General features: G+C 40.7%; 1 long non-coding RNA gene across 10 annotated transcripts in view; it reads left to right on the top strand.

The window, feature by feature from the left end:
- LOC142405772 (uncharacterized) overlaps positions 1-20923 on the top strand; it is a 265132-nt gene that overhangs the window by 206197 nt on the left and 38012 nt on the right. For 8 of the 10 annotated variants that reach the window (XR_012774326.1, XR_012774332.1, XR_012774323.1 and 5 more), the window contains 2 exons: positions 1491-1648; positions 11757-11912. This is a non-coding gene — a long non-coding RNA (uncharacterized LOC142405772). Of the gene's footprint in view, positions 1-1469; positions 1649-11756; positions 11913-20923 lie in introns of all 10 variants that reach the window. The other 2 variants (XR_012774331.1, XR_012774327.1) reach the window with 1 other exon arrangement.

The following is a 20923-nucleotide window of genomic DNA, read 5'->3' as shown; positions in this document are numbered from 1 at the left end:
AAGCCTCTTCAGATGAAAGCATTCGCAGCAAAATGTCCAGCCCCTCCCAGACACAGGAGTGAGCCTGAGCAGGGAGGCTGCATCAGAAAATGGGCGAACTTTGGAAAAGTTTGGACCACATGTGAACTTTGCCACTGATCAAATATAAATAATCCTGCTCAGACCCTAACAGCTGAGTTGAAGCAGAGCTTTTGAAAAGATTGAACTTGGATCACAGTTTTATGGCTATCTCTAAAATATTTTATTGCTGGTTTATGACACCAGAGTGTAAATTATGGGGCTGTAAAGACTTGCAGTGTGAAGGTTTTATCCTTTGCTTATGTACAAAACATAAATAGTACCCTTTTATTTTTAGGGAGACATATATATACACACACACACACACACACACACATATATATATATAGAAGTACAGCTTAGGAAGCCATGGGTATTAGTAAGAAGAATACCTTACTCAATTTTTTTTTTTTAAGTGTTGGTACTTTATTTTATTAGTTGGTAGTGTGTAATTATTTTCAGTCCATTGATGTAGGTCAAACAATTAAAAAAAAAGGAGGGGAGAATAAGTGTGTGTTGTATGTATGCAAATACTACTAGAGTGTAAGTAATGTGTGTAACACTATAAGGATCAGAGAGGAAATGTCTTTTATTAGATGAACTAATGGAGGAAAATATCTTTTGGAAGCACAAGCCCTTTCTCGGGTCTGAAACAAGCCTTATATAGTTTGTGTGTAAATATAATGAATTGGCTTATACTATGTATGTACATGTACGTATGTACCTATGCAAATGCAGTTACATAGATGCAACAACAGCTACAATATTGACTCATTTGTATTAAAATTGCATGGCTATGTTCTCCATTTTTAGAATAGGAATGGTAACAAATGAAAATGTTTAGTCTCCTATTACATTTTTAAAGCTAACATAAAACTATGTAATTCAAGAAACGTGTTATATGTTGGAGTCAAGGAGATTAAAGATCAATTCCCTTTGGTTGTGACTTCAGGATTCATCAGTAGCTTACCCTGGCCTTTATCTCTTGAGTTTTGTATCCAGTACTCCTTCAGATTTTGCTCCATCCCACGTTGAGATGACTCACCGTCATTTCCTTCCACTATCTCATGCTGAGTGACCATGGACAGAAAAATTGTTTTCATCTGCTCCTTTTAGTTAACGTTCTTATTCCAGTAGACTCGCTCAGACAAATCTTTTCACAAGTTATGAAACAGTTATTTAGTATCTGTGAACTCTTATGTTATTCTCCTGCCTCCAACCTTGGCACCAGTGTCCTTTCCAGTCTCTGGGAAAAATGCTGGTTTATGCTGACTGGGATGAAACTGAGGTGTTAAGTGTGATTCTCCTATTCTCCAAGACTGGAAGGACTGGGATGGGACATAAGTGGCTATAGTGGTGTGAAATATGTGGTTTTAGTGGTCCTAAATTATTATTGTTCAAATTTCTTATAGGTAATGTCTTTATTCTGCTAGGAGATGCAAACGGATCACTCTCTACCAGCTGTCAAGGCAAATATTGCTGTATAGTCCTTGCTCTCAGCAACATCCTCAGTGTCCTGGTGATGGGATGCCTTGGAAGGACTGCGCAGTACAAGCTTCGTACTACCTCTGCACTTCAGACTCTCTGTGCTGTAAGTACACTGTATGATGTTGTGGCTACCACTTGGCATTTTCAGGTTGGTTAACTAGGAGTGTTTTGACTTAACATCTGGAAAATTTATTGTGATTTTGATGATTTTATGCTTTTTGGGTGGATGAAACTTTTTATTTGGCTCAAATAGATATGAAAGGTGCTTTTATATTGATTTATTAGTCCCTATAATCAGCAGAAGTTTCCATGATTGTTAGAGAAATCGGTATTTTTCTTGTAGTGCATTATAAGCATGCTGTAAACAGCACAAAGGCTGTAATTGACAGGCAGCATCTGATATAATTCATTCTTTTGCTGCTGTGCCTAACAAGAAAGGGAGGAGATGCTTTTGGTTATTTTGAAGATATATTCCCTAGGACCTATAATATATCTATGTCTGAATATATGGAGAGAGATGTTGAAACAACGTTATGTACAGAGGTGTACATTTTCCAACTGTAAGGAAGATGTGTCTGCAACCTAACTGCACTCACTTTAGCCGAAATAAACACTTTTGGGAAAAATTTAGCTGAATGGTTATTTTTGGTCTGGCAAAGGGGAAACCGACTGAGTGACTGTCATTACTCTGATGCTGATTACTGGAATTGACCAGCTTAAGGGCAATTTGCTAACTTTGTTTAAAAACAAAACTGGTCTTTCTGGGTCCAACTGTGATTTAGAAAGGGAGGAGCTCTAAACCACTTCTTTTTTTTTTTTTCTCTCTTTTTAAAAATAAATATAAATTATTTTAAAAAAACGTTTCCTAGCTGAAAACATTATTCAAACCCCACATGCTGTGGGATTTAGGGAATTAACAGGATGATTCAGACATACAATCCTCACATTCATTCCCACTCCTGAGAATTTTCCTTAAGGAATAAAACTTCTTTCCTGCACTTGGTCAGAAACAAAACCAAACCAAACCCTCTTCTCCCCCCCCCCCCCCCCCTTTTTTTTTTTTTTTGACTGGAAAGTCAGACAACTAATAAACCTGACATTAAGCTCTGGCACACGCTGTAGTCCAGTATAATCTCAGGATATGAGTGGTGTGACTTAAGCAGGCGTCTGCAGCACTCCTCCCTGCGAGCTCCTGACTGGTACGTTGTCCGATCACTCCTTCCCTTTCCTCTCCCCTGCTCCATATGGAGACGTGTGCCAGCAGGGGCTAAAGGGTGGTTCAAAGTGTTCTCTCTTCATTTTTTTTCTTAGAGAGTGGGACAGAAGGTGCTGAGAGCACTGCTGTGTGTGTTGGTTTGCATCTCTGTGAGAAGACAGAGCAAGGGCACTGCCTGAGCTTTGCCCCTGAGTAATAGAAAGTTGTGATCTTGCAGCCCTGCTGCTCTCTTTATGTCACTCTGGTTTCCTTTTCCTGTATGGGGGGGGGGGGGGAAGGTCATATAAACTGCAGTGACTCTCTCTCTGCAGCAGGAATTAAGAGTACTCAGAATGTGCAAAATTCCCAAGGTGCACACAAAGAATCAGTTTATGATGGATTGGTTTCACACTCTTTCCCCTTTTGTTGCTCCTTATCAAAACCAAACAAACTCAAACAAAATATATCCTTTCATTTATGCAGGAAATAAAGCAAGTTAGTGAGACTCGGTGCTTGTCCATACTGCAATTTACCTTGAATGCCCACACACACACATGTATTTTCTTGCTTTCTCCCTCTTAGGACCGCTTCCCTTGGTGCTTTTCCTGCCAATTTGATTTAAAGATTCCTCTGACATAATCTTTAGCATTTTTAAATTTATAGTCTGATTTTTTTTTTTTCCCCCCTTGTTCTTTCTTCCTCAATACCCAGCAACTTCTTCATTCAGTGCCTTGGTCCCTCTTTTGCTCCTTGAATCGGGAAAAGTCTCTTAGCATGCTCTTGTATTATCTGGTCCCCAGTTGAGTCAAGTAGTACCAAGCTACCCGGGGATTTCTTGATTTTCTTATATATATATTCCTCCCCCCCCTCCCCCCCAATTTTCTTGTTCCACTATTTTATTGCTGGGCTTGCCTGCCAAATTCAGGCCATGTTGGTCAATCTGTCTAACCTGTCGCTCCTCCATCTTAGTCCATAGAGTATGGGCTTCTTTTAAAATTCACCTGAGCTCATTTGATTTTTGATTGTTTCAAGCTTCTCTGCTGTTCCAATCCTATTTCACAGCTGCTTTTCTTACTGTGTCTTCAATTTGGGGGTAATCCCAAAGCAGAGCAAGTTTACTAAATACCTTGCAGGATTTTCCCTTTCACTGGCACAGTTCTAGGCAACTAGATCCACAACTGCATTACTTACTGCATTTGAAAGACAAATCCAACCTGATAGGAGGATCAGAGGGGCTTCCTGCAGTATGTTGCCTTTCACCGCATTCCTGATTCCCATTTTGCTACACCAGATGCTGCCAACATCCTTGTCTCTTAGGCGCTTCTGTAGTCCCGTGTCTCTCCTCCCTTTCCTCTAGCTGATGTTTTGCCGGTATTTAAATCTACATGCAGTTGTGTTTTTATTACACACAGAGATGGAAACTCTGCCCAATGATTCCTTTTCATTCTCCACCTTCCTTTTGTTTTGCCTTAAATATATTCAAGGGGGAAACAGGAGGAGGGATGGAAAAGGAAGGGTTCGGTCTAGACTTCCAAAGCAATTTCCTTTTCCCTACAGAGCACAGCTCATTTCCTTCCAGAGCAGTGGGGCTGGGAAGTTGCACATTTCTCAGTGCTAACTTTCTTGAAATTCGTTGAGTAAAGCACAGCTACTAGGAGTGGTCCAGAGGACCATAAACAGGAGTGTGTGAGTATTCTTCCCTCTCTTGCTGCTGAACAGAAGAATAAACAGAGAATAATGTGGAAAGGAGGGGTGGTCTAGATAAGCAGCCACAGGGTGGAAATGTTGAAAGAAAATAGACAACTATCCATAGACACACCTGCACTTGGGTGTTTCTGCATCGTGGGGCCTCACAGGGCTTATTTTTGCCATAAATGTCTCAAGGACAGAAAACTGAGCAATGTGGAGGTTGATGATTTGCCTGAGGGTTGCTTACAAGGTTTTGCCTTTGCAAAAAAAAGAAGAAAAAAAAGTGATAGTTTTTGGTTGTAACTTTAACTCTTCATACATTGCATTTAGCCAAAGACAGGAGAGGGTTTTTTTCTTTAAAATGCATTTATATTTGCTGTTTTTGAGTAGTATCCCATTTAGTACTGTTGCATCCACTCTTACCAGGTTTCTGTGTTTGCTTTAAATCAAATTAATAGATTGCTTTAAAAACCAGACTGAAAGAGTAGCGTAGTCATGACTGAGCAACTTTCCTCCTGTGAGGTCAGGATACTCTCAGCTTAAATTTTTCAGGTGAATTAAATTTGGTTTGGAAAGGAAATGCTTCCAAAAAAAAAAAAAAAAAAAAAAAGGGAAAAAAGTGGTGAGATCATAATCTGTCAACTCCATGGAGTTTCTAATTTAGTTGGTGCCTTTATGTGTTTGTTTACTTAAGCGATGAGATTTCTCCTGTGTTGAGAGTGTGTGGAGACATGAACAGGAAGGTGAGCTGGAATCCGACTGTGCACTTGATTTAAGATAATTATTTCATCCATTTAGTTTGGCTTTTGCTTAGCAAGACAAAGTTACATGGTGTTTATTGTCCTGCCACCGGTAATTGCAAATTATGTCTGAATAACTGATACTTATTTGAGCCTGAAAAAGCTTGTAACTGATTTCTTCTGTTAATTGTCAGAAAATGCACAGTGAAACTTTAGAGGAGAACTTCCAAACTACTCGGTATTGCAGTTACGCAGGAACTTGAGTTGGTTGATCACTTTTCAGTAGAGGAATAGATGAGGAAACTGCCTTTACATTTCATCTCAAAAATGGAGGTTCATCAAACTCTATAGGCAGAGCATCTTTAAAAGATCTCCTGCTTCCCAGACCCTTTGCCTTGAATTCCCAACTACAGAAAACCTTTCTGCTATTAGGCACAAGGTAAAACAGCACAGTGTTTGCTCCTCTCCAGCTCGATGATGGTTTTTTGTGTGAAGTAAAACACCTGACTTAGGAAGAAGTTGTGTATGGGTAGGCATGCTGGTGGGGAGTGGTTACTACATCCACGTCATCGTTCTACACTGGATAGTGCCAAGCTATTGGGGCCTCAAAATTTGGGAGTTACTCTCAGGCATGGGAGACTTTGTAAGGACAAGAAAAAGATGTTACGATATGTAATGTAAAGACCCTGTTATGGAGCTCACGCTGCAATTTACAGACCTTTTTTGTGAGGGTTGGGGATGCTTCTTGCTTGCTTCAGCCAGATCGCAGGTGGCCAGACTGGTACAGGGAGGTTCAACTTTTCCATTTGCAGAGGTACCTCTGGAGTGAATAGATGTGTAGATGGTAGCTGAAGGTGCTTGAGTTAGTTACAACCATATTATAATCCATCCAGCTGTGTTGGACTGGTTGGCTCAAGTTTTTGACAGCTGTGGCTGGCAGGGCAATCTCTGCTCTGTTAAAGGCAGTTCTGGCAGTGCCAGGTATTCAAGATGAAACGGAAGTGGGGGGAAAAAAGATGGCTGACATTTCTGCTGATATCATCTGCCACTGAGTGATCACTGTGGGCTTTTTTTCTTCCTGAAATGTGTAACTCTCTGTACTCTGGATTTTTTCTTTTTTGGCCTGTTTGCTGTCTCTAGTAGGTGCTAAGGCTGCATTTAGGATATCAGGTAAGGGTGAGAAGTAAAGGTGCTGCTTTCTAGGAGGGAGAATGGATACACAACAAATACAAATGATTTAGAAAATGCTACTTTTGTGGCTGTGATCATGGCATTACTGGGGGCTTTTAATACTCAAAGCAATGTCAATGCACTCTGACCAAGGGGAGAAACTGCAATATTAAGTAACATTTTTACCCTGCCAGGAAAAGACAAGCCAGTATCTCATGTTTTCCAGTAACTTTTCATCTTCTTTTTCCAAATGTGCACTCTAATGGTACTTGTGGGGTCAGGGGGAGACTGACCTTTCTGGTGCAAATTGAGGTTGTGAGTGTTTTTGTACGCGTAGTTGCTCAGCCTTGCAGGAAGCAGGGCTGTTCCAGAGAAAAACCATTTCGTGTTCCTGGAAAGCCAGGATTTGAAGCAGTGATACGCTAAATCCTGAATAAGGCACATCAAAATACATGGAGGCATAGGTGGAAATTAAAAGAAGGAAAATCCCAAGGTACCTAGTTTTGTTGCACATCATCTGCTAGGACTCCAGAATCTCCAGAGAAAGTAACTCCATCTCAAAATTCCTCAGGTCTTATACTTGTGAAATGAGGACAATAAGCAAAGTGCCTTGAGTTCTAGGGATAAAAAGGTGCTATATAAAGACTGAGTTTTAGCACTATTAATAATAGTGTGATTATTGATTTATTCTCATTGTAATTTTTACATCAGACATAATTACTGTTTTTCTGTGGATGGTGTAGGGTGCATAAAGGTGCAAAAATATTATAATTTCTCTGAAGGTATTGCTCACAGGCAGCCTGTAAAGATTTGGGGTTCTTTGCTTTGCTTTGTCCTGGTATGTAACATAGCCTGTAGCAGTAAAGTCCTTTCAGATCAATGTATTTCAGCAGAATTGTTTAGTACTTTCCCAGTAAATGATCAACAAATAAAACACGCTTGAAAAGGAAAACAACATTTACTTTCTATTTTTGAAGTTCTCTCCTATTTTGCAAAACAAGATGGAAGAGGCTAGATCTTGTATAGCATCCAAATCTAAAGAACAGTGTGTCTTACGCTTAACTGATGTCGGTAGAAGAAAACAGATGAGTGACATTTCTTATTCTCACCATTGCATCCTTATTACTCTTGTAGCTGACTCTTATGCAGAAGGTGCATAAGAATGTGTGGCCATCTCTTTGCATCAGTTTTGTGTGTCTTTGCATCAGGAGTGGCAGTGTTCAGGTCTTATCTCTAGACTAGTAATGTCTTTCCTGTCAAGTGTCTCCTTTTTAGTTTCGCTGGCTCAAATAGAATAAAATGCATTTACATTTAAAAACTTAAGCACGCTCTTAGCAGTCTCTAGATTTGGAAAAAACTGGTAGCTGGCTTGTTTAGTGAACAACCCTTGATTGCAATCTCTAATCTCAGAACTGGTTGCTGGGCTCACCTGCCTTCTTCCAGTGCTGTTGCTGAACGCAAATGGGCAAGGCTCAGGCAGATAACTGTGACGCTGAGTGGAACTGGAAATGTGTATGTAAATATGGCTAGCACTTTTTTTTATTCCCCCTCTCTTTGGTACAAATCTGATGAATAATCAGTGTCACTAAACTGGTTGGAAGCAGGTGGAATAACACATGACACCATGGACAGAAAGTGTTTTCAATGTGAAAGAAGTCTTGGAGTTTCCTAAATGCTTGCAGGAAGAATACTTTCTTCCTGAAACTTCAGGAGGTGGATGGAGACTTACTGGGCTGTGTATCCCTTGACCCTTGCTAACTTTACCTAAGCATTTGATAGGTGCTACAGAAATAAGTGTGACCAGAGAACCATAATCCTTCTCAGAAAATAGCTTTTTGAGATGAGGCACTGTCCATTTTGTGCCACCCTGGTAGCCCTGCTGAAGCAGCTCACAGTGAATCCTTCCATCACAAATGCATAAAATGGGTCACAGATGGATTCTAAAGGTACATCTCCGTCCCACATCACTAAATTCTTTTCCTCTTTCCTACCCACTGCCCTTTATATCAGCGTTACTGCATATACATCTGGGAAATTAGCAGAAAGTTTGTTTTACTTCTTTTCAAAGTGTTTTCATGGTTTTAGGTGAGTGTTTGACTTATGTTCGTTGGCCCTTGCACAAGAGACTGTGAAAGCTATTTCCTTTTTCCTTAATTAGAGCATACGGAATATCAGGTTTCAGAGCAGTGAATTTCCTCTCAGGAGATAGGTGAGCATATGTGGTAGAAGTGGTTGTTTTTGTATACTTGAGAAGTTGGTCCTTCTGTACTTTCCAGATACTTTCTTAAGCCAAACTTGTACTTTTCATACAGATGGAAGTACAATCTTCTCCCCCCCCACTTTTCCTTTTTCCCCTTTTTTTCCCCTTTATTTTTTTCTTTTTGGAGTGGAGACAAGTGGAGAGTTAGAAATATCTGAGTGAATTCCTAGGAGGGTGGTAATAGGAGCACGGTAGTAAACATGGTGAAGGCAATGGGCCAGCCTAGTTTGTATGTGTAACTTGATTTGAGTCAGCAGAGCTCCACCAGAGCTAAAGACAGCCCTCTGCTTTTATGCTGGTATTTTCATGCGTGACTTATTTGCGGTGCTGGTGAGAAAGGGAAGAAAAAGAAAAAGGGAAAGACGTTTCCCTCTCTTTGCTCATGTCCTGGTTTTTAAGGTCATATATTTTTATAACTGCTGGTTTGTCTGTGTGGGTGGGCAGGTATGAGTCTCGGTCAGTCTTCTCCTTGTTGCAGTGTCAGGGGGAAGTTCAGGTCACTGTGCTGCTGGGGCCAGCCCACATCCTTCACCCACACAGCCCCGCGAAGCAGTTGCACACATCAATCAGGGAAAACCCTCAGCTCTGCGCGCCGTTGGAGCAGGTGTGTGAGCTCATGGTGACATCAGATGACTGTCACATTGCCGCAGGGCAGCCACTGGCGCCTAGCGTGTGTTCTGTGTGCAACAGGTCTACCTCCTGAAGTAAATGATCGTCTTTGATGCAAAACATACAGCTCCAACACTCAGACAACCCATATCCATCCTTTCTTCTCACGGATGCTCTGGGGTAGAGTGGAGGGAAAGAAGAGTGAGGAGAATCATTTTGCAAAAAATTGCAGATTTCCATACAAAAAGCCCTGCCTAGTGCTATGCTCTAAAAATTGTCAACCAGTTACAAGCATTGCAGAGGGAGGAAGGGAAGACCAAGGCTGTATCCAGCCAAAAGGGAAGCTGGCTAGATCAGTTGTGACTCAAGGATTGGAGAGTTCTTGAAACACAGGCAGATGCTGTGCTGTGGGGAAAAGTTCTTGCAAAGCTACTGCTTTTATGTCCACTTAGTGGTGTTGTTTTGTTTTTGTTTTTGTTTTGTTAAGCATCAATACTGTGCCTTGTTTTCTTTCCTTGAAAGATGAACCCAGAATAAATGCACACTCACCCTACCCGACCCTCTTTATTTTGGTGTCTCAGAGTTTGTAGCATATCAACACCTAGCTGTAAATAAATTAACTGTATGAAGTGAAAATATTCTGTGCTTCCTCAAGTTGGCTTTTTCCAAGTTCTATCTACCTGGCCACCTCTGTTACAGAGTGTGAGGCAAACTCTGTCCCTCTGTGCCAAGGTAAGTGTGGAAGTGCATCACTGGCTTAATTTGCCCCTGGGAATTCAGTAGAGTGGCTCTGGGTTATGTGAGTACATATGAGGGACGAATTTGGTGTCAGTTTCTGGCACTTCAAACAGGATACCTGTATACATAGCCTTTATTTTGCTAAATGAATGGAGTATATTGGAACAAGTTATTCTTGGAACATATGCCAGCGGGCAGAGGAGGAAATCCAAGGAGCACGGAGATGGTAGGTGCCTCCAGTCCTGGGCATGCTCTTAGACAGTTGGTAGAGTGACAGTTGGGGGTGGGGTGGGGTTTCAAAAGTTTAGTATCTCCAAAAATGGAGTTTAGGGAATCTTGCAATCTGCCTGTAGCACTCTACCCCCTCAGTGCCTTGGGGACAGGACACATGTGTACCATCCTTCCAGTTGCAGTCCGAACCTTGCTTATGAACAAGTGTAATGAAGAAACTCAGAGAATTTAACTTCTAAATGAAATGGCTTATCCAATTATTTTATCTTTACATGTAAGCAAGAGAAAGCAAGATTTTAAGAAAGAGTGGTGTTAATCATTATAGACATCCTTTCTAAGAAAAAAAAAAAGGCACTTTTTCATCCATTAAAATATTGAAGCCTTCCTGATTCAGTGTATTCACAGACACGTAAAAATTACAAGGTAAGGGCCTAGTTGGGAACAAATTCTGCTTATATTGCCATGCCAACAGTGTTCATGCTGCTCCATTTCACCTACAGATAATAATATAGGTGCCTAGACCCAGGAAAGGAGGCGGCTTCAGTTCTGCTGTGCACAGATATTAGATACAGTAGAGCAATTCTGACTCCTACAAGATATTTCCAGCTTTAAAACACTGTTTTGCTTTATTTGGTAATGAAAGGTAATGACTTAGCAAGTGTATAGTTGAATGTTGCTGTGATTGTTAGTTTATGTAGATAATGAGACCATCTTCAGCTACATTACATAACTTCTTGTTGGTGTGACTTCTGCGAAAGGGATCCCTCTGCTTTAGGATGCGAACTCACCACCAACCAACAGTTGAGAAGAATCTTCCTGTAGGGAGAAGTGTCCTCGTCCCCCACACCACCCTTTTATTTTTCTTTTCTGCCAGTCTTTCTTGAAAACAAACTCCTAGACCAGCTGCTTCAATGTTATGTTTTGTGCCATTCCTATAGAAGTCGGTCCCTGCTTGTTTCACACTCAGGAGCCACATGGGTAGTGGTGGCCCTGCGTTAAGGTATAGGAACTGCTCTCCATGCACGTGGATAACATTGCATGGATGCTGACCCGCAGGCTGAAGCACAGAGGAATAACTGCATGGTCGCAGGGGGGTCGCAGCACACTTGGCTTTACCAAGTCTCTTTTGCTACTTTATCGTACAAATGAGCTCGCTCTCCTAATCAGGTTTTCACACAGTGAGGGTGGAACAGGCTGGTACAGATGGTGGGAGAACTGAAAAGGGGGATGGGGAGAGAGGGGGAAGAAAAGAAAAAAAAGAAGAAAAATATTTGTCAGGCTTGATAGTGTTAATGAAAACATAAAGGAGGAAAGCAATGTTTGGAGAGCAAAGAGTGACCCGACAAATGTGACCTCTGTTTTTCCCAAGGGCTTCTGACTTTGAAACCAAAGATGGCTTTAATGTTCACCAGGTACCATCGGAGTGTTTTGATTCCCTTCAAGGAAGGGAATTAGCCTTATAGTTTCAGCATCTGCACTTCAGTGAACTTCAGTGATAGGGTGTATTCTTGTTCAGATCATAACCCTTGAGGTTCAAAGGCCGTGAGCAGCTCAATAATTAATTCTGTTACTTCCACAGGAAGCGATGAACACAGACCTGTACTTCGCACCGGTTTTGCCACAGGAGCCTTTCCAGTCCTGTCCCTGCTCAAACAGGGTCTGCCTGAGCATCTCTGAACAGCTAGCCGGAGCAGCTGGAAAGCTAGGCAGATGCAGCACAGAAGCGATGCTGGCAGTAAGATTATTCCTCACTCTAAAATAATACTTTAAAGTTCATATTTTGTCAGCTGAGATTATAGTTCAATTTCTTGGCAGAAGTGAGATGTTAGTTTGCTCAAGATATATGGCTCTTTGTTCCCTGTTGTTATATAAGCAGATTGTTGTTACTTATCATCCTCTTTCTGGCTGCTTCCTCTCTGTGGGTAATTGTGCCTCTGATATTACCTAGATATCTCAGCCCTGCTTATGACCCAAGTGTCGCATATAGATTTTAGCTGTTCAGGTGATTGTCTTGTCCTGTAGAAGACAGATTTATAGGAATATTGCATATTGTCAGCCAGAGGAAATGACCGACTGATAGGTGGGGTCTTTGCTCCCCCCACCCCTCGCCCCTTTCCTCTGAGAGGGTCCAAGAGCCGACCATTCCTGGATGGCTCCCCCTCCCCTCGTGAGGCTCAGGAAATTCAAGCAGCTCATCTAATCGCCTGGCACAGAGGCTGTATTGCAGCAGGGAGGAAGGTAGGGTAGGCAACGTGTCCTCTACAGAAGATTTGGGGGGGGGAGGACCTAGGGCTATGCAAGGGCCAGCTCAAGATCATTGAAGTGCTGGTCACTGGAGTAGTGAGGTGGGCAAGATGGCCTTGAGAGGCCACATCCAACGACAACTCTGCAATACCTGTGGTTCTCTCAGCCTTGGTCCTGTAGCAAATGGATGCTTTAGGAACAGAATATGATAGTATCTCTAACACCTCTAGTTGCATTGCCAGGACTGCATGAGTCCAGAAGTGCAACAGGATGACCGCTGCTTCTACTCATCCGTATGAGACCTCCTGCACCCAATATCTGTTCTGCGGTCACCTCCTGCACCCAATTATGTGTTCTGCAGTCCATTCATTTGAAAGTGTAGGACCAGAGCAATTTCAGCAAGAGATTTGGGATGTTGTTGTGCACCAAAGATCCAAGGCAGCTAGGGTTCGCTGAACTGAACATGATGATGTTGTCATTATTAATAATTGTATTTCATATTATGGCACAAAATGCAGCTTGTCTTTATCTTTGTGTAGAAGTGTTCAGTTTATACTGTAGTAATGCTGCTTATTTAAAGTGGAAAATTGCTACATAAAGTTGTATTTGCATGCAAAGGGACCATTTTATTAATTAGTAAATAATGATATGATGAAATTGAAGCATACTGCCTTTTCTTTTTCAGTGTTACTTTGAGGAGTGCATGCTATAAAAGTGCATGCACAAATAAATGGTTGTCCTTGTGTCCCTAAAAACTTAGGCAAACATGTTGCATTATAATTTAATTTTAATGGCAATGATAGTTTAGAAAGGAAATGCTGTCCAAAGATAGACAAGGAGTATAGCAATAAGAATGTACTTTCATGAGTTTAAAATAGAATGTTAGAAGCATATTCGTATAAACTGGAGTCACAATATTAACATGCAGATATATAGATATGTATTAATATCTTGTTAGCATTAAAATATATTTGGAAATTGTCTTGAAAATTTCCAACCCAGGCACGAAATCTAGGTACCTGTTCTTTTTACTCCACATTAAGATAAAAAGCTTGCAGTCGGTGAGTGGGATTTAGCAATGCTACAGGCATTGCTTTGCGGTTTGGGACCAATCACTAGGGAGATTGAAGTGTATTGAAAACCAGAAAACCTCAACAAGCCTTTTAAATGAATTGTTGAAGTCCTCTAAGAGGATTTTAGAATAAAGGTATCTGAATGCATTCACACATGTGGGGAAACCTGAGTGCATACATGCATTGCTGGGCCCTGGTCTAATTTAATGTAATACTACCATGAACTAAGCCTGTGTTACTACAAAGTGCGTGTTGACTTGGATAGTGCCTTCCGAATCAGTTCAGAGCCCTTATTAGTATAAGGATACTTCTGCTGGAGAACATGGGCCTTCTTCAATTGCCCTGAGTGATTTTTAAGGGTGCTTCAACATTGGGGACTGGATAATAGAGCTCGGAGGAGAACGTTTCAAAGTTGATTTGAATGGATAAGAACACCCAGTCCATCTTGGAAATAATATTGACATGATTTTTTTTGTATTTAAGTTATTTTTCATGTAGTTAAAAGTAGTATTTTAGTATTTCTGAAGTCTTCTCTAGTTTGTGTTCAGCAGCAAATTCTGTAAAGTTCACAAGCAGCTGCAAAAATAACAGAAGAGTAGTAATTCAAGAGGAAGCTGCCTCAATATTCACAGCTGAAAGGTTCTCCTGCTGCTCCTTCAGCTTCACTTCCCCATAGCATAGTTCTGATTATATTGTGTAATGAACAACATCTGATATAATCTTTACTACTTTTCTTTCTTTTTGCACAAAGAAAAGAATTTTGTTGTTACAGTAGAAGGAAAAAAATATTCTGAAGTGTTTACACTAAGGCACAGCTAACTCGCTGTAAAAAATACAAGGTAGAAAACAATTTTCATTATTTGTATTAAGAAAACATTAAATAAATCAAATATACATATGGGGAAAAATTCTTCTGAAACTTCAGCTGTGCTTCTAGTTTTCAGTCATACCAGTTATTAGTGATGAATCTCTCTATGTTTGTATGAGTGAACAGAAGAATGCTTACACTGTGAGATGTCCTGAAGTTAGTGTTCTGGATGTATTTTGCCTTTTTGTTTTTACATTTATTTTACTGCTCTTGAACATCAAAGTAGTTGCAAGTCAGCCCACAAGGTTATGAAGACATAAGTAAGCGAATGAGTTAATGAATTTGTAGTATTACACCCATAGTTTTCTACATAATTTTTTTCACGTTGTAAAGTGGATATGATTTGCCAATGAGTGCTACAGTATGTCAAGTTTGCATCATCAATTATTTTGTGTCTTTGCGATATTTTGAATATCACATATATAATATACATATAAATATATCTGAAGAGGTCTGTGGTGGTTTTCTGTGCACATATTTGATATGAAAACTTTGTTTACAAACAACAACTCTCTCTTGTTGTCCAGCTATCCACAAATAAAAGCCAAAATGGGAGAGAGTGCTAATCATTATTATTTATTAAATTCAGCATGTTTACTGCGTGTGCCTATTTGGTTCACGTTAGCAATTCACTGCTAGTGACAACTTGCTCCCTGAGCAGTAATTCCACCTACAGTCTTAAGTGTGAAAAAGAAGATACTAGGCTAGATGTAATTAAACTTCAAAATCTGGAACAGTTGTTCATTTTAGTGGCTGCTTCCTTTGAAAATTCCTTTAAGATTACTGGGACGTTAAGACCCATGGAAGTGAAAATGCATTTGATGACCCTGGGGACAAGAGAAGACAGGCATGGTACTGCAATGGTTACAGCGGAGACGGGTGACGTGGGAGACAACAAAGCTCTTGGGGAGATACCCATGCCGCAATTGCTGCGTTCCACATGCAGCAGCTTAACAAAATAAATCTGAAACTCCGTTGGATCATTCCTTAAAAGAAAAAAAGGTTGTGGTGATGAAGCCCAGAGTGATTTTTTTTAACTTGGCTATTGATCTGTGAGTTCCTAAAGCGGGGGGAAAAAAAGGTTGGATAGTGAAATGTCAGCACACCTTTGTCTAGAGCGTGCTGACGGGTGTAGATGTAATAACGTTGTAGCATGCCATATGAAGAAGTGGTAGAGTAGATGGGTACATCTGCTGACAATCTTTCTTTTTAATTTGAAGCCACCTGAAGGCAGTAAGTAGCTGAATAATAACCCGATCCCCATATGGCTTCCGTCCTTTCAGAGTAATAGTGTGCAGGGAGGGGGAAAAAAAAGAGTCTACTTTTAGCTCTGGCTTCTGTTTGCCTCTTTGTGAGCCTGAGAACGTTTCCTGTCTGCTTGGTGATGGGAAATGTAACCAAAACAGATGTCGGTGAGTGACATTTCTCATGCCTGGCTTTCTGCGCTGGGTTTTCTGTACCACCGTAGAGATGTTGCAACATGCATGAAGGGGGAAGGAGGCCAGATCTTTAGCATGATTTGCAGCTAACTCGCTGTAATATTTTACCTTGTTGGCTTCTCAGCATATATTGTATTGTATCTGAAATATATTTCCCAATTATAATTCCTTACAGTCCAGTATTGCAAAGAGCAGGTGAATATTGTCCTTTAAAATACATGTAGTTTTGTGAGTGGCACATTTTGAAATAAAGAGTTTTGCTTTGGTCCAGAATTTATACATAGACTCTCTACTTACAGTTTTCTCATTTTTGCTTCTGTATCTCCCCATACTTTCCTTCCTGTCTGTGTTCTCTTATTTCCTCTCTAAATTATAGATATGCAGGAACAACCATTTTCATTGAAAAGGGCTTCACTTTTGGGGATAATCTATGGCCATTTTAAGAAAGGTCAGCAGTTCACAAGGGTGTTGCTGAACATGGGATTATATGAAACGTGGCTTTAGGAAAAACAAAACAAAATCAGCAGTCCTCAGCACCCTGCAATCTTCAGATGGATAGCACTAGGAAGAAATGCCCATCCTGCTTGTTTTTCTAAGAAGGTTTATGCCAGATTATAGCCCTTGCCCTGTCTCTGTCAAAATAAGTTTTGTGGTACAAATTTATGTGTCATGTGAAGGGCAAGGTGAGAAAAGGGAGGATGAGTGGGTGCAGAAAGGAGCAACAGAGAGAGAATTTGTACTTTGGCTGTGTTTAGTATTGATGCTACGCTGAATTATTGTAAACATGGGTTAGGATTGCTGTTTGGGAAGCAATATCAATATTGGCATTTTTACTGGTATCTGTTGCCTCGTAGAATTGTTTAATTGCTTTAATGAGAGAATGTGAAGATATGCAACTCTTTAGGAAGAATTTGGGGAGGAGAGAGTCAAGTCACCTCCTTTTTTGGCCTGTGCAAACAGATATACATGTATTTATTGGAGATGAGAATTCAAAGTTACAGATTCGAAGGCACACAGGCACAGAGTAGTTAGAGTTGGATTTCTGTGAGAAATTGTACTGTTTTTTTCTACTCGGAAAAATGTGAAATCCTTAAACTTACTTCACTGCCCATTTTTCACTCATTTTGCATACCTCTAGAAAATAAAGTCTAGGCTGCTCTTTGTCGACTTTCTGTAATTTCTGTCTCCGGCTTGCTGCATCTTCTGGTTCAGCAGCGCATGGGAGACATAATCGCACAGCGAAACTCCAGCTTTTCCTCATCTGGGCGTCATCAGGGAAAATGTGCACTGTGGGTGAAGGGTTTCCAGAAACCCCCATCCCAGCATGAAAGCAGCTGGGAACTCCATCCTCTGGATGCTGCTTTAGGACCTTAAAAATTACTCTTCCTTGCCCCCCGTGGGATTTCAGGCCCTGCAGAAGTCCATTACCTGTCTTTACCTAGGCATGAACAACAACTCAGAAGTTTCTACAATGTTGTGAGTGCTAAGGTGTTTAAGTTACATGTATTGAGTATATGTTTATGTATCTATAATTATTTTTAAATGAGGACATAGGCTTGGTATCATGCATTCAATGCCTTTGTATTCCTCTACATGTTGCTTCCAGGGCCAGTTTTGGTGTTAATACTTTATCTTTTGAGAATGTTGGATAAGGAATGCATTGGATATGGCAAATTCTTGCTTTTCTACACATTGTCTAGTTGGATGTTCCTCACAGATCACTATGATGAAGCTAAGACACAGTTTGTTTCACCTGGTAGGGAAAGTTGTGAAATTCTAATTGGAAATAATGATACTATGATGTTATTCCATGTCTGAGACAGCTCTGGTACCTCTGTTAAACCATTTCTGGTTTACAGAAGGGCTATGTCTGTACTAAGAAGTTAAATGTACCTGGGAGTATCCTCTGGCACTGAGGTTGTAGACAGCCCATGTCCATGTCATACAACTCTTACTCTCCAAAAGAAGGTGGCCGCATCCAAACTGCTTTACGGGATTTATCACTGGGCTGTGATTTTCCCGTGTGGTGCTGGGGAGAGTGCTGGCAAGCCTGTGCCAAACCTGTGCCAAGGACTAGTCTAATAACTGAACTGCAGAGACAATTAAAGTCTACTGTCTGGGATTGCGTCTTGGCACTGTTTAATTTACTGATGTAGAAGTGGCCAACGAGGTATGTCTGGCTGTTTATCTCCAGTTATCCTGTTTGTTGAGGATCAGCACTCCAACTAGTGCGTTCCATGCATTTGGGAACTCATTTCGTCTTAGCACTGCTGAAGACTTTGTTATGGTTTTGCATTAAAATGACACCCATGTTACTTCTGCATATCTCTCGGGGAAAAAACAAAGGGGGGAAGAAGAAGCCTCAAGTGAGTGCAACACTGGCCACTGTACGTAAGGCCAGTAATGACAGGAGTGAAAGAGATTGCCTTTTCCCTGAGGTATTTTTTTGCCCTTAAGATTTCAGGGGATGATAGTGACTTCTTTTCACCATAACATACAGTGCATTTCTGCTGTGTGCCTCAAGTTCATGCCTGGTGTGTGTCTATATATATGCATAGACACACATGTACATACATTGCCCATTTACAGAGGAGATCTGTAGTAGCTGTGTATAATTTTGGGGTGATTGGTATTAAGTGATAGTGACAAGTCACATGAACGCTGAGGCTCAGACTCAGCAGGAGGCGGTGCATATGCATCTTCAACATTAACACAATCGACATCCGCTCAACAGAAGGGTGGCTGGGCCTTTCCTTAGGAAACATATGCCAAAACTATTATCGGAGACTACGTCATGGCCTGCAGCAAACTGGACAGGATGTTAATGAGGAGGGAATTGTGGAAGAAGGAATCCGAGTGCATCCCATATTATCAAAACAAAATGCTGAATAAACAGATTATTTCTATTACTGTGCCCTGTCAGCAATCTTGGTATTTTGATCTTTATCAGCTTTACGCTGATAAAGGTTTATTTTTCACTACTTAGTTGATACAGGTTTGGGAGCGTTTTAAGTGCACTAAATAAATAAATAAATAAATGCAAACATCTGGGAGGCTTATAAAAGACGCTGTGGACCCAGGACAGCTCATTATTTCTCCTTGACGAAGAAATCTCTGCTGCATCCTGTGATGTCTGTGACAGTGTGTAAGGAGGCATTCCACTATGTCAAGCCCAGAGTCATAATTCTGTCTTATCTGCTGCAATAATAAGACTTTTTGAACTACTGAACTCAGCAGAAGTTATAGGTGTAAAGAAAATGGTTTGCATTTTGTAACTAGTTACAACAGGTGGAGACCAGGGAATTCAAACTGTTTTTCTTTTTTCTTTTGAGGACCACATATCAGAACCTGAACTTAAAAATTAAGTTATGTTGATGATTCCAACAGTGTCTGGCACTAATTTAATTTCATATTTGGCAATTTTCTTCTGTAGTCCTTGATTGGAGGTTCAATGTTTTATTGCTTACTTTGCTTCTAGTTGTTTTTTCCTTTATCTTTTTCTTCCTGTCCCTCTCCCCCTCCCTGAAGGTTTGCCTGAGTAGCAAGAGTGAGATAGCCAAAATAAATACCTTTGGGGATAACAGCTGTCCATTTAAAGTATTTTTTGTGTGTGTTTTAGAAAGCAAAGTACCAAAACGATATCAAACCCCATATTTTTTTCCAAGACACAAACTGTTAAGAGGTTGCATTTTTACGAATTGATCAGAAGTTCAATATTAACATTAGTTTCACGTCCCTTGAAATGTTAGGTTGGTTCTCTGTTTGTTCACAAAATTAATTAAATATGGCTAATGTGACAGTGAGTTCATCTTACCATTAATTTTCAGCTGCCTTGTCTTCACCAGACAATGAATGTATTTTTTCCTACATCTTAGCTAATGTGCATTAACTAACATGAGGTAAGCTGTAGTTGTAATATGAGTTATCAGGATGACGTGGCTTTTGGCCTCTTGGCAAAGTATTCACAAACTCCCTTGTCTTCGTTATGGTTTTACCAAATGTCAGCTAATATATGCTAAGAATAGGTCTTGCTGCCTGCCGCCCCGACAGGAATGACCTCAGCCCTGACCTGGAGCTTCCCTGTCTCGGGGTGCAGAGATGGCTCGCGTGCTGGAGCCTTTCCAGCCTTGGCCCCTCAGCCCCCTGCGGTGCAAATCCATGGCCCGGTCTGCTAGAAATGAGATGTTTGGTGTTGCAAAACTCATCAAACAGCCCTCGATTGGCAGTCACTGTCACTCATTACCAATCTGAGCTTGATTTGAGGAACCAGCTATTGGTAAAGGGCCATCTAAAACATTTGTTGTTTGTTCCTAAACTTTCCTTTGCAGGGAAAATGCTTCTAAATATCAGGTACTTAAGAAAGGGAGAAGTTGGATCTGATCTGTTTGCTTATGTACCATATCATCATTCCAGGTGACCTAGTTTAGGATTGTGATGAGATCTGAAGAGCAGAGTATTGAAAATGTTGTTTGTGAGAGCCTGTGTGCCAGAACAACATGGGGTAAAATCATCTTAATGAGATGCTAGATCATCTGCGGAATGCATCTCTCTGTAAATACAGTGGATTTATTTTCCTTAGGAGGAACACAATGAGCGTCTCACAGGAATGCACTTTCATAAGGCTGAAAGAAAATAAGTAGAGGTTTTGGTTCTTTTAAAGCTTGAGCAGAAGCAATTTTCTGCAGTACTCCACAGTTGCAGCCATCGTGATTAAATAGTTGTTATTGCCAGCCTGCTCTAGATTCGTGCTTAGTGATGGGACATCGAACAAAAAACTTCTGTTGTACTCTGGAAATAAAATAACTATTCTTAGTTTGTTTGGCAAAATAAGCACGGAGATGTTTTATTATTATAAACCAAGATCCAGAACCTGAGAGTCCAAAATAGTACTGTAGCTTCCAGCTAAAAATCAAGGCCTGTCAGGTGGTATCACATCCACTCCCTTTTCAGCTTTATTTGACCCAAGAGGAAATTCGTTGAAATGCTTGCTAACCTTTATTGAACAAGAGGAGTGACTTAATAAACATGATTTTTCCCTGGGGAGTTTTACTGCCTGGTCTAGGTTTAGGCAAGGTTTCCACCTTGACATTTTTCTACCCATGTTCTGAGTCTTCCAAGGAAC

This window comes from Mycteria americana, chromosome 2, assembly GCF_035582795.1.
Source record: "Mycteria americana isolate JAX WOST 10 ecotype Jacksonville Zoo and Gardens chromosome 2, USCA_MyAme_1.0, whole genome shotgun sequence".
NCBI lineage: Eukaryota > Metazoa > Chordata > Aves > Ciconiiformes > Ciconiidae > Mycteria > Mycteria americana.
This window is presented reverse-complemented; position numbering and strand designations above follow the sequence as displayed.